The sequence below is a fragment of the Physeter macrocephalus genome, unplaced genomic scaffold, assembly GCF_002837175.3.
Source record: "Physeter macrocephalus isolate SW-GA unplaced genomic scaffold, ASM283717v5 random_213, whole genome shotgun sequence".
In the NCBI taxonomy this organism is placed as follows: domain Eukaryota; kingdom Metazoa; phylum Chordata; class Mammalia; order Artiodactyla; family Physeteridae; genus Physeter; species Physeter macrocephalus.
Window position 1 is genome coordinate 13,453 of NW_021145499.1, and position 13,606 is coordinate 27,058.

Below are 13,606 nucleotides of genomic sequence, written 5' to 3' on the forward strand. Positions count from 1 at the left end.
GGTCGTGATGCAGAATCTCAGTCAGAAGGGCCGCAAGCTGCTGCCCTGGTGGGATCCTGAGCTGTCAGCTCCCTCTAGCCAGGCAAGATCCCCGGTGCGTGCCCCTGGGACTTATTGTCCTCCTTCCCCGAGGCACCCGCACAGGACGGGGAACAGGCAGCACCACTGGCCTCACCAAAGCCCATCTCGCTGCCCCTCCTCCCCTCCTAGATGTTCATGGGGCCCCCCAACCTAGACGCGAACCCCTCAAGAGAAATGCTTTCTGGCTTCTTCAGGCCTTCTGAGCCCGGGGTGTCTGAAAGCCGTTATTGACACGGAGATGAAGGGAAATAAAAGTGACTAACGATAGTGCTAGTCCTATCATCGAGGCAGAGAAATCCAAAGCACAATGTGGATAAAGCAGGAAGAAAAAATGTTCATCGCAGGACGTAGGCGCTGAGCCCATAGGCATTCGCTGTACAATTCCTGACTTTTCCATGTGTTTGAATTTTCACAGTATATGTTGGGGAGGGGGGGAACCTTCTAGGCCCCGAGATCACGGCTCCTGCAAGTGATGCTACAAAGAGGGAAGTAAGTCTCACTGGCAAACAGCCTGAAGAACTGGTCCATGGCAGAGATGCAAAGATGCACACTGTAGTGCTGTTTCTCACAGTAAAAGACTAGAAATTGCCTCAATGTCCACCAGGAGGAGACCTGGCTACATAATTCACAGCACAGTGTTACCATCAGCTGCATCAGAAGAAGGGACGGAGAAAGACCCCTGCGACGGAGGAATGCCAGGCAGGTGAAGAATCTCTACCCAGAGGTGGAACACAGCAGAAAGAAATGAATGCAAAGAGGTTCACCATCCCATCACCATCACCGAACAAACTATGGCCAACAGTCAGGCCTTGCTTGCTCTGGCCAGGCCCTGCACGTGGTCCCATTTGTTCCTCACAAGTGAGCACCTTAGCAGGTAGGCACCTCCATAATGCCCATATCACAGACAGGGAAACTGAGGCCAGAGAGGTGACACAACCTGGCTCAAGCTCAGTGGCGGAGCTGGGATTTGGAGTTCAGATAATCTGTCTCCAGATGGTGGCTCTCGAGTCACATGGCCTCTGTGAGGCCACAGACAGGCTCTTCACCTCTCTAACCTCTGCTGCGGGGGTCAGGGGGACTCCACGCTCAGATCACTGAGGATCTTACCCAGTGTGGGCACTGGCCACTCGGGAGCAGGGCAAGGAAGACACTGGCTGGAGGGTACAGGACCAACCACCCCACCCCCTTCAGCTGACCCAGTTCCCCAGGACGGTCGTGCTCCAGCCCTCCACAGCGACAAGAGGAAATACTCCGCTGCTCTTCCTGAAGCAGCCACCAAAAATGGAACAGTCCTCCAACCCCCACAGCAAACCTCAGCTCTCTTCCGGCTCAAGGCCCTGGGCTCAGCACTTGCAAGGTACCATCCCCCTTCCTAGAGTGCAGGGGAATGGAGGATGGGAAAGGGGCTGCGGACCAGGACACAGGCCCTGTCCCTTGCAAACCTCGGCCCTGCCAGGCCGGCCTGCCTGTTGCCTCTTCCAGGGAGCCTTCCCTGACTCCATGCCACCTGGAACCCCATTGTGCATCTCGGACCTCCTCCCCTGGCAGAGCCAGGTCACCCCGGATTGTGTTTATGGGACCAGGACCTGCCAGCTGTAGCCTCCCAGAGCCTAGTGTGTGTGGCAGCCTTCCCTTCTGCCAGACCCTCTGTGCCTTTGTGTGAGTGAAAGATGTGCGGGAGATGGTGCTGGAGAGCCACAACTTCTTCCCCAGAGGGTCAGTGGAGAGCAGAAACCATACCCTCTGTGCCTAACAGGAAGGTCAAGGATTCAGCCAGGCCCATCCCTCACAACCTGCCTTCTCTACTGGGCTCCTCGTCACTTTGGAACCACGGGCTAGATTCCAGGCTCATACCAGCTAAGAAAGCTTCTGCCCACCCTCCTTCCTCTCCGCCCACAAGCACTGACCCTCTTAAAGCCAGACCTCAGCCTCTGCTCCTTGAAACCCTCCACAGCTCCCACCTCACCCCAGTAAAAGCCAAAGTCTTGGGACTTCCCTGGTGGTCCAGGGGTGAAGACTCCGCGCTTCCAACGCAAGGGGCGCAGGTTCGATCCCCGGTACGGGAACTAAGATCCCGCATGCCGCACGGTGCGGCCCCCTGGCCCCCAAAAAAGAGCTGAAGTCTTCACCACATGTCACAAGGCACTACAAAATTTCCTTCCCCCGAGCTTCTGACCCCAACTCCCTCCCCTCCAGCTATACTGGCTCGCCTGGTTTCTCACACTCCCAGCCCTCCACTCCTGCCTCAGGGCCTTTGCACTGACTCTTCTCTCTGCCTACAGATACCCTTACGGGCCCCTCCCTCTCCCCCTCTAGGTTTCTGCTTGAATGTCATCTCTCCTTCTCCATGAGGCCTGCTCTGACCCCAAAGTGAGATGACAAACCTCCTCAGTCTCTTTCCCCCTTCCCTTCCTTAGGATCGTCCAAGTACCTGCCACCTTCTAATACGGTTTACCTTGTCAGCCTATGTATGTTCTCTGATCCCCAGGAGAAAGTCCACCCCACGGGCCAGGGATCTGAATCTGTGTTGTTCTGTGTCCCTGGGGCACAGTACTCTGAGCACACAGTAGGTGCTCTGTAATTACGTTTACAACTAAAATGACTGCCGGAAAGGTAGTATGGTCCCTGCTCCAGCTTCCGTGAGGTGGCCCAGCACCGCCACGGCCACCAAGCTGGATATACGGGAGACTAGACAGGAACAGGGTCTGATGGGACCACGTGCTATCTCCCCCTCCCTCCCTCCTTCCCAATGCACTTCTTGACGGCACAGGTCCAGCCCAGAGCCAGGGACCTGGTCTGATGAGGAAGATGGACTCGGCACAAGCATGTCACAGCAGGTGCCAGAGGTGCTCAGAAGAGAGACTCAACGTACCAGGAACTAGGAGGGGTCTCCTGGAGGGGTGGCCTGCCCGACTCAGCCCTGGCCTACCTCATGCCCGCGTGATCTTTCTGAAGTGGACACCTTTCCCCATGCCCGGAGGATGCTCTGGACACAGTGGAGTCTACGGGAGATGGAGAGAAGGTGGGGCGGATGCCCACTGCCCAGGCTCCCCCTCTGTGCCTCAGTCTCCCCGTGAGGAAAATTAAAATGTGACAAATAAGCAGAGTGTTTAGCCTGGGTTTCCACAGCCCTGTAAGTGCTTGGATGGGGGAGGTGATTTTTTTTTAATGATGTACAGTCTCAAAGAATAATTCAGAGGCCTTGAGGCTGAGCTAGTGGCCTGCAATGCCTGGAGAGCGCCCTCTCAACTCATCCCCAGCAGCCCAGGTTGAGCCACCACCAGCTCTGCCTGCCCCGGTCCCCGGGCCCCGCTGCAGCGCTGGTCTATCCCCAGAGCAGCTGCAGCGTTTTCAAACCTTCCTTTCCTTGTGCTCAGATAACAAAGCCAGTCCCTCAGGTCCCTGGGCCCTGCCACAGCATTTCGACGGCCAAACGGGCACCCCACCGGAGCCCGGCAGCAGGCTTCCCTGGAAGGAGGGCCAGCCACGTGTGATCAGTCCCCGGAGGCTCCACGGGACCAGCCCAGGGCACAGCAGGAATCAAGGATAAAGCGGGCCCTCGGCAAGCAGCTGAGCTGCCAACTCCAAGGAGCCAGCCACCCTTAGCCACTGCAGGGCATCCCACCCGCGTCCCATAGGGTCAGTGAACGCACTTGCAGTTTTTTTCTAGAAGGAGGTTCTGTCCTCCACCCAGGACTTGTTCCCTGCCTCCTTCAGGTCTTGGCTCTGAGCAACTCTGCTTGGGGAGGCCCACCCAGACCAGCGGCCCTTCGCGGCGCTCCTCACACCGACTCACCACGTGCCTGTGTGTCCCCTGCTAAAGTCAGAGCTGCAAGAAGGGACTGCGAGGGAATTGGTTTGGTCTCTGTACTCCACGGTGCCTGGCGCATAGTAACTGCTTAACAGAACTTAATTACTAGGTGGCCCGTTACAAAGCATTAGGTGCCGAAGCGTAGGAGGACTTCCCCCACCCCGTGGCTCCCATGTGGTCTCCATTGTGTTCAGTAGCCAACACCCCGCCTCGGGCATCCCCCAGGCATGCCCTTCAAGAATGTGCCCTGGGCTTCCCTGGTGGCGCAGTGGTTGAGAGTCCGCCTGCCGATGCAGGGGATACGGGTTCGTGCCCCGGTCCGGGAAGTTCCCACATGCCGCGGAGCGGCTGGGCCCGCGAGCCATGACCGCTGTGCCTGTGCGTCCGTAGCCTGCGCTCCGCAACGGGAGAGGCCACAACAGTGAGAGGCCCGCGTACCGCCAAAAAAAAAAAAAAAAAAAAAAAGAATGTGCCCTCAGGACTTCCCTGGTGGTCCAGTGGTTAAGACTCTGTGCTCCCAATGCCGGGGGCATGGGTTCGATCCCTGTTTGGAGAACTAAGATCCTGAATGCCACTCGGCACAGCCAAAAAAATAAGGTGCCCTCAGAAGGGAGGTGACAAGTACATGCCACCACCTTCTTGGGGTCAGCCCACCCACCCCCAACCCCGGGCACAAGGAAGCAGCCCCATGACAGAGGCCACAGTTCCTCAACCTGGTTTCTCGTGAGGTCTTTGGGGCCTCCTATTTTAAAGGAGCTCATGGAGGCCCATGAAGGCATGGTCAGAAGATCCCCCTCCCTACCCCAAAGGCAGACCAGGCCACGAGCCCACTGGCATTGCTTAAGAATCGTGAAGTGGGGTCCAGTGGTTAGGACTCTGCGCTTCCACTGCAGGGGGCCCGGGTTCAAGCTCTGGTCGGGGAACTAAGATCCCATAAGCCAAGTGGCACGGCCCCCCCCCCCCCAAAAAAAGAAAAAAGGATCAAGGATATAGAAAGAAGAAAAAGATAGGAAAGATGTGTAATAAGAAGAAAGCATTTACTGGATATCTTTAAGAATACGGGGGCTTCCCTGATGGCGCAGTGGTTAAGAATCCACCTGCCAATGCAGGGGACACGGGCTTGAGCCCTGGTCCGGGAAGATCCCACATGCCGCGGAGCAACTAAGCCTATGCTCCACAACTACTGAGCCTGCGTGCTAGAGCCCGCAAGCCACAACTACTGAGCCCGTGTGCCACAACTACTGAAGCCCACATGCCTAGAGCCCGTGCTCCGAAACAAAAGAAGCCACCGCAACGAGAAGCATGCGCCTGCAACGAAGAGGAGCCCCCGCTCGCCGCCAACTAGAGAAACCCCGCGGGCCTGGAGAACGCAAGTCAGGCACCACAGCATGACTTGGGGAGGTGACAGGAAGATGAGAGGGAGGTGGGAGCGCCTCAGTTTCCCCACAGTGAAACAGGACAACACAGAGCCCAGGGTCAGCGATGTGATAAAGCAATCCAGTAGTGCCAGGCCCAGAGACAGCGTGCAGATAGCTCAGCTGCCGGGCTTAGGGCAACTTCCGACACTCCCTGGGGTTTCAGTGCTTCACGGGGGTGTGTGAGGGTTCTGTCCTGACCTTCGGGAGCACGTCCCACCCCTTCTCCATTCTCAACCCAACAAAGAAGAGAACAACCAGGCCGACCCCGGGCAGCGGAGATGGGGGTCTGCCTTCCCCAACCTGTCGACAAACATGCTGGTCTGGCCGGCACAGCCCAGGAGGAACAACTTGGGGCTCAGAGACACCTGGGAGACCCTGAGCACCACATGACCGAAGGGATCCAGACTTGAGGAACTCTTCAGAGCTTTCAGCTGACCAGGAAGGGGGCAAAGCACGTGGCATCTCCGAGTCCGTGTGGTCCTCAATCCCCCCCACCCCCAGATTTGAGACAAGTCGTGAACACCTCCCATTCTAGGACACATTCTGGACACAGGAAGGTATGACATTACGATTTATAATAAGAAATATGTATTTGGTCTTCCCTCTACTTCTGACACAGAGCTTCTAAAATCCTTGGAATGTTCTAGTGATAAGAGTGATATTCAGGGCTTCCCTGGTGGCGCAGCGGTTGAGAGTCCGCCTGCCGATGCAGGGGACACGGGTTCGTGTCCCGGTCCGGGAAGATCCCACATGCCGCGGAGCGGCTGGGCCCGTGAGCCATGGCCGCCGAGCCTGCGCATCTGATGGGGGCTGGTTACCAGGGAAACCAGCCAGCTGTGATTACAAGGTTGGAAACTTCAGTCCCACCCCTTGACCTCCGGGGAGGAAACAGAGGCTGAAGGTTGAATCAAGCACTCATGGGAATGATTTAATCAACCATTCCCTACATCTTCCATAAAACCCCAAAAGGATGGCGTTCAGAGAGCTTCCAGGTTGGTGAGCAGGTGCAGGGGCCGAGAGAGTGGCGAGGCTGGACAGGGCGCAAAAGCTCCTTGTCCCTTCCCCATACCTTGCCTCATGCATCTTTTCCATGTGGCTCTTCCTGAGCTATACAAGCCCACATGCCTAGAGCCCGTGCTCCGAAACAAAAGAAGCCACCGCAACGAGAAGCATGCGCCTGCAACGAAGAGGAGCCCCCGCTCGCCGCCAACTAGAGAAACCCCGCGGGCCTGGAGAACGCAAGTCAGGCACCACAGCATGACTTGGGGAGGTGACAGGAAGATGAGAGGGAGGTGGGAGCGCCTCAGTTTCCCCACAGTGAAACAGGACAACACAGAGCCCAGGGTCAGCGATGTGATAAAGCAATCCAGTAGTGCCAGGCCCAGAGACAGCGTGCAGATAGCTCAGCTGCCGGGCTTAGGGCAACTTCCGACACTCCCTGGGGTTTCAGTGCTTCACGGGGGTGTGTGAGGGTTCTGTCCTGACCTTCGGGAGCACGTCCCACCCCTTCTCCATTCTCAACCCAACAAAGAAGAGAACAACCAGGCCGACCCCGGGCAGCGGAGATGGGGGTCTGCCTTCCCCAACCTGTCGACAAACATGCTGGTCTGGCCGGCACAGCCCAGGAGGAACAACTTGGGGCTCAGAGACACCTGGGAGACCCTGAGCACCACATGACCGAAGGGATCCAGACTTGAGGAACTCTTCAGAGCTTTCAGCTGACCAGGAAGGGGGCAAAGCACGTGGCATCTCCGAGTCCGTGTGGTCCTCAATCCCCCCCACCCCCAGATTTGAGACAAGTCGTGAACACCTCCCATTCTAGGACACATTCTGGACACAGGAAGGTATGACATTACGATTTATAATAAGAAATATGTATTTGGTCTTCCCTCTACTTCTGACACAGAGCTTCTAAAATCCTTGGAATGTTCTAGTGATAAGAGTGATATTCAGGGCTTCCCTGGTGGCGCAGCGGTTGAGAGTCCGCCTGCCGATGCAGGGGACACGGGTTCGTGTCCCGGTCCGGGAAGATCCCACATGCCGCGGAGCGGCTGGGCCCGTGAGCCATGGCCGCCGAGCCTGCGCATCTGATGGGGGCTGGTTACCAGGGAAACCAGCCAGCTGTGATTACAAGGTTGGAAACTTCAGTCCCACCCCTTGACCTCCGGGGAGGAAACAGAGGCTGAAGGTTGAATCAAGCACTCATGGGAATGATTTAATCAACCATTCCCTACATCTTCCATAAAACCCCAAAAGGATGGCGTTCAGAGAGCTTCCAGGTTGGTGAGCAGGTGCAGGGGCCGAGAGAGTGGCGAGGCTGGACAGGGCGCAAAAGCTCCTTGTCCCTTCCCCATACCTTGCCTCATGCATCTTTTCCATGTGGCTCTTCCTGAGCTATACATATCTTTTTATAATGAACCGGGAATCTGGGGAGTAAAATGTTTCTCTGAGCACTGTGGACCACTCTGGAAAATTGATTGAACCCAAGGAGGGGCTCATAGGAACCTCTGATCTAGAGTCGGGCGGTCAGAAGCACAGGTGACAGCCTGGACTTGGGATTGGCATCTGAAGCGGGTGCGGGGGTACAGTCTGGTGGGACTGACCCCTTAACCTGTGGGATGCGATGCTGCCTCCAGGTAGGGAGTGTCAGAACTGAGTTAAATTGGAGGACACTGGATCAGTGTCCACTGACAACTGGAGAACTGGTTGTTGATGTGGGAAAAAACACACACTGGTGAAGGTGACAGTCCCAGGCTGCCATCCTGACCAGCTCCCACCTGACCCTCGCCAGCTCCCAGCTTGGTTTCCTTATGGAGACACAAGGCCACACCCCGACCATGGCAGGGTCTATAGGCTTTATAGAAAGGGCCCTGCCAGGGCCAGGCTGGCCAGGGAAAGGTGCTGCACACACAGTCATGGATACTCTCCCACGGGAGAGAAGGAACACAGCAGCAGCTCTTCAGAGCATGGCTAGGCACCTGTCCCATGATGATGGAGCATCTACTGGGTGCCAGGCCCCATGCTGGGCACAGGGGAGAGCGATGGACAAAGCAGGTCAGCGGCCCTGCTCTGGTGGCACTGATGTTGAGGCAGGGGGAGAGAGAGAGAGACCATCAAGAAAATACGAGGGGGACTTCCCTGGTGGTGCAGTGGTAAGAGTCTGCCTGCCAATGCACGGGACACGGGTTCAAGCCCTGGTCCAGGAAGATCCCACATGCCGTGGAGCAACTAGGCCCGTGTGGCACAACTACTGAGCCTACGCTCTAGAGCCCACGAGCCACAACTACTGAAGCCTGCGTGCCCTAGAGCCCACATGCCGCAACTACTGAGCCCGCATGCCTAGAGCCCATGCTCAGCAGCAAGAGAAGCCACCGAAATGAGAAGCCTGTGCACCGCAACGAAGAGTAGCCCCCGCTCATCGCAAGCAGAGAAAGCCCACACGCAGCAACAAGGACCCAACGCGGCCAAGAATAAATAAATAAATAGATAGATAGATAATTAATTAATTAATTAAAAAAAGAAAGAAAGAAAGAAAGAAAATACAAGGGATTTCCCTGGTGGTCCAGTGGTTAAGTCTCCGCACTCCCAATGCAGGGGGCCCGGGTTCAATCCCTGGTCAGGGAACTAGATCCTGCATGCTGCAAGTAAAGATCCCGCATGCTGCAACTAAAGGAACCCGCATGTGGCAACAAAGATCCTGCATGAGGCAACGAAGATCCCACGTGCTGCAACTAAGACCCGGCACAAATAAATAAATAAGTAAATAAATATGTATTAAGGGAATAAAAAAAGGAAATAAGAGAACAGGATGGTGCCTCATAACGCACGCTGTAGAAGAACTAAGGCAGCAGTGAGTGGGGTGGGGCTTGGGGGTGGGGCTCACCCAGGGGAGGAGGGGGAGGAGAAGGAGGAGGAGGAGGAGGAGGAGGAGGAGGAGGAGGAGGAGGATGGGGCAGGGTGTTCCAGGCAGGACGCACAGCGAGCGTGAAGGTCCAGAGGTGGGAACAATCGAGCTGGTCCTAAGGATGAAGAGGAAGATTGTGGCACCAGGAGGAGGTGAGGTCCCAGAGGCCAGCAAGGCCCCGTGGGAGCCACGAAGCCTCAAGGAGGCTGAGAGCCAAGCCCTGACATTCCCTCTCCGGCTCCTGTGAGCACCGGCCAAGGTCAAGGCTGGGAGGGGAGGCTCGTGCACATTCCACACAAGAACAGTCCCCAGCACCCAGGGTTTACGAGGTCCAGGGGTGGTTCCCAAGGAGGAGCAGGGTTCCCCCGTGAGGCACCAAAACTTCCTGGTGGCTGCGGTCTGACGTAATTTTTAAACTAAGCCAATTAAAAGTAATGGCTCACTGAGACCAACGTGGATGAAGAGAAGCAGGGCGCCACTGGGCGCTGCCAAAGTCAGAGAATTAGGAACTTATGGTACGAGGGACTCCAGACCTTACAGGAGGCGACAGCCACACCACAGACTCATGGGGTGCCAGGGCCACAAGGGAGTCACCACTACCACCCCATTCTACAGATGAGGAGGCCGAGGCACAGAGAGGGAAGCTACTTGCCCGAGGTCGCGGATAGGAAGGGGTGGCAGCCTGGCTCTGGAGTCCTGTCCCTGAGAACCACCTGAACAAAACTTTAATCTCTAGGAGCAATGCAGCCCCGTGTAGCCCCTAGAAAGCTCTAAAGCCCCGGCCATCACCAAGTCCCACACTGCGCTCAGCTTCCTCCCTCTTATCAGTGTCTCCCCCAGCCCTGGTGCCTTGGTGACCGTCACCTGGGCTCCCCACCTCGAGATCACTGCAGACTCTGCCCTCACCACCACAGTACCACCCTGGGCCAGGCCCCAACACCTCTCACCTGGCACCAGGCCAACTTCTCCCCGGCCTCCCCACCTGCACTCCTGCGCCTGTCTGTCCCTCCTCCACAAGGCAGCCAATGGGCTAAGCCGGTCTCTCCACACCCTGAATGCCACTCGGGTTCCCAACACCTGAACCCCTTATCACACCTGACAGGATGTGCCACCTGCCTCCCGGGCCCTCCCCAGCCTCACCTCACAGCTTCACAACACAGCTGTTGCCCTGCCTAGAATGTTCTCCCCGGGCCCCTGGCCCAAAGTAGATCCAGTATCTGGTATCATCTCCCATAATCCCCTGTGCTTTCCCCTCTCAGCTGGACCATAGCAACCCCGCGTGTGCCGCACCCAACAGGCTGAGGTCAGGGAGGGCCAGGACCCTCGGAGTGCTCACGCTGCCTCCCTGGCATCCGGCCAAGGCCCAGCTCACATCTGCTTGGGATATTAAGAGACTAGGAAGGGACTTCCCTGGTGGCGCAGTGGTTAAAAATCCATCTGCCAACGCAGGAGATACGGGTTCGATCCCTGGTCTGGGAAGATCCCACATGCCGCGGAGCAACTAAGCCCGTGCGCCACAGCTACTGAGCCTGCGCTCTAGAGTCCGCGTGCTGCAACTACTGAGCCCACGTGCCACAATTACTGACGCCTGCGCACCACAACTACTGAAGCCCGCGCACCTAGAGCCTGTGCTCCGCAACAAGAGAAGCCACTGCAATGAGAAGCCCGCGCAGCGCAAGGAAGAGTAGCGCCCGCTCGCCGCAACCAGAAAAAGCCCGCACGCAGCATCGAAGACCCAACGCAGCCAAAAAAAAAAAGAGAGAGAGAGATTGGGAATGCCATGGTCGGTGGGGGGAGAGTGTGCAAGCTGGGACACAGCAAGGAGCACTCCCACGTGGGACACCCTGGACCCCTCTCCCCCACCCCACACCCCCAGCCGCAGCCCAACAGGATCCAACTATATGTCTCCATCTCCGCGGCTGCCACCCCATCCCTACTTCCTGGGTCCCCCTGCCCCAGAGCTGGTCTCTGGGTGGTGGTCTCTTCTCCACCAGCGGCCACAGGATCTGGTCAAACCACACCTTGGCCTAAGGCCACACTCCCACAGAATGAGTTTAAGACTGGGCTTTCAAGATGGCCCTCCCATGTGCCCTCAGGCAAGAGGCTTAGAAGCTTCAGTTCCCTCCTCTGTAAAGTGGGGTGACAGTAATGGAGATTTCAGCATCATCCGGGGCAGACGCTGGGCAGATGTGCTCCCATAGGGCTGTCACCTGTCATGTGCTTCTCTTCTCTCCCCCATTAGAAGGAATTTCAGTTCCTCCAGCAGGCCACGCTGGGCATCGCTGCCTCATGGTCTTCACATGTACCACTCTCTGCTAGGAGGGAGAGTTTCCCCTCCCCCAACACACCCCCAAGCACCTGTCAGCCTCGGCTCAAACATCACTTCCTCGGAGAAGCCCTGTGATACTCCCACCCGATGGACTGAGTCGCCCCACCACCACCACACATATTCGCATCTGGTGAGGGCCATGTCTTTGTGTCTCCCTCCTGCTCTCGACCCAAGTCTCCCCCTACACTGTCCCTCAGCACTAAAAGAAGCACCAAGAGGCAAGATGACAGGTGGTGGCAGCATCCCTGGTCCTGCTCACCACTGTGCCCCAGCCCTGCACCAGCTTGTGGTATGCAGCAAGTGCTCACTGGATTATTGCTGGGTGACAGCCACTGGGGAGGTGATGGAGGAGCCCTCCCGCCATGACAATGCCACGGACCTTCTATTGCAGGAAGCCAGCCAACCTGTTCCCCAAACAGCAAGCTGTCCCCAAACAGGCTGGCAGCAAGCACAAAACCACAGCCAATGGGATGGCACCACTCGGCAAGGGCCTGGAGTGTGCCAGGCACTGTTCTACGGGCTGTACGTGTATTGAATAATACGGTCTTCATGGCAACCGACAAAGGCAGTACTATTATTATCTTCACTGTCCAGACAGGAAACACAGCTGTGAGCAGCAGTCCCTCCCCAGAGGCCAGACAGCCAGTAAGCTACAAAGCCAGGATCTGAACCTGGGCAGTATTAGCTCTCAGCCCCCACCCACCACGGCAGAGGTTTTCCCAATGTAGTCAGGGGCCAAAAGCATCAACATGACCTGGGAACTCATTAAAAATGCAGATTCTCACCCCTCCACCCTCCACCAACCTACTGAATGTGAAACAGAAACCCAATGGGCCAAGCCCTATGTGACTCTGATCCCGTTGACATCTGAAAACTTGCGGCCCTGCCGCTGCCCTTCCTGGCACAGCTGATTGGACACCTGAACCCAGAGGAGGCAGCCCATTGGCTCGCCCCTGGCGGGCACTGGACCAATCAACTGCAGTCTCTCAATGGTGTCCCGCCTTCCCGCAGGTGGATTGGGTGAAGGCCCGGAAGATGAAGGTGAGATGAAGGGACTAGAACCAGCTGAGAGTGGAGTCTGAGGTCTGACCCCATCTGGGTACTGATCCCAGGTGAAAGGCAGGTAACCTGGTTAAACCTCAGTTTCCCAATCTGTAAAACGGGAGTATGTCAGCGGCCTTCCCAGAGTGGGGGTGTTTAACATGGCCTGTGGTGACGCTGGCACACCGAGTGCGGAACCGACCGTGGCTGACATTCCAGGTAAGTGGGGAAGCAGCATGGAGACCCCTGGGGGCTCTGGAGAGAAGAGAAGCCCCACCCCCAACGGCTCCCCTCTCCCCTTCCAGCCTCTGACCTGAGATGCTTTACAAGGAAGCCAAGTGGGTTTCAAGTTGGGAGACATGCCCATGTTATGTCAGACTTGTGTGGGAAGAGCGGAGGCCACCGAGGGGAGGACAGAAAAAAATCTACATGTGGGCCATTCTATATTCAACAGGCCGGGTCTCTCCCCAAAAGTCAGTGTTGTAGTTTAAAAAGAAACGGTGGGGGGAAAAAAAATGAAACAGTGGGGATGCTGCTCTAATGAAAAGAGGAGACACGACAATGAAGGGTAGTGTGGGACTGATCAGAGCAGCTGTAGAACCAGCCAGGGAAGATATCTGGGGGACAATTGGCAACATGAGTATGGACTGGGTGTAAGATAACGGGCAGAAATGATGACTTTTCTTGGGTGTGGTCCTATGAATGTAAGAGAGTGTCCTTATTGCAAAGGGAGATGCACTGAAGCATTTCGGGTTGACATGTCACATGTCTGCTATTGATTGTGAAAGTGTTCAGCAAAAATGTGTCATCTACGATAGAGCCAGAAATATGGCACCTGATGGCCTGGTCACAGCTGAGGATGCTGGGGGCGGGTGGAGGTGCTCAATGAACTGTGCTTCAACTTCCCTGCATACAAGGAAAAAGTGAATTCAAACCCAAATGGCAGCCTAAGACCCGAGACTCGTCAGAAGGCCCCTGGCTCCCGCTGGGCACCGCTTCCACGTTCGTTTCCTGTTTGGGCT

General features: G+C 56.6%; 1 protein-coding gene across 1 annotated transcript in view; it reads right to left on the reverse strand.

Annotated features, from left to right (window-relative positions):
* The window catches only part of LOC114484958 (dynamin-2-like), a gene marked incomplete at its 3' end in the record, with an annotated part of 56,865 nt that overhangs the window by 10,483 nt on the left and 32,776 nt on the right, over positions 1-13,606 (reverse strand). The gene's annotated exons all lie outside the window — the stretch shown is intronic.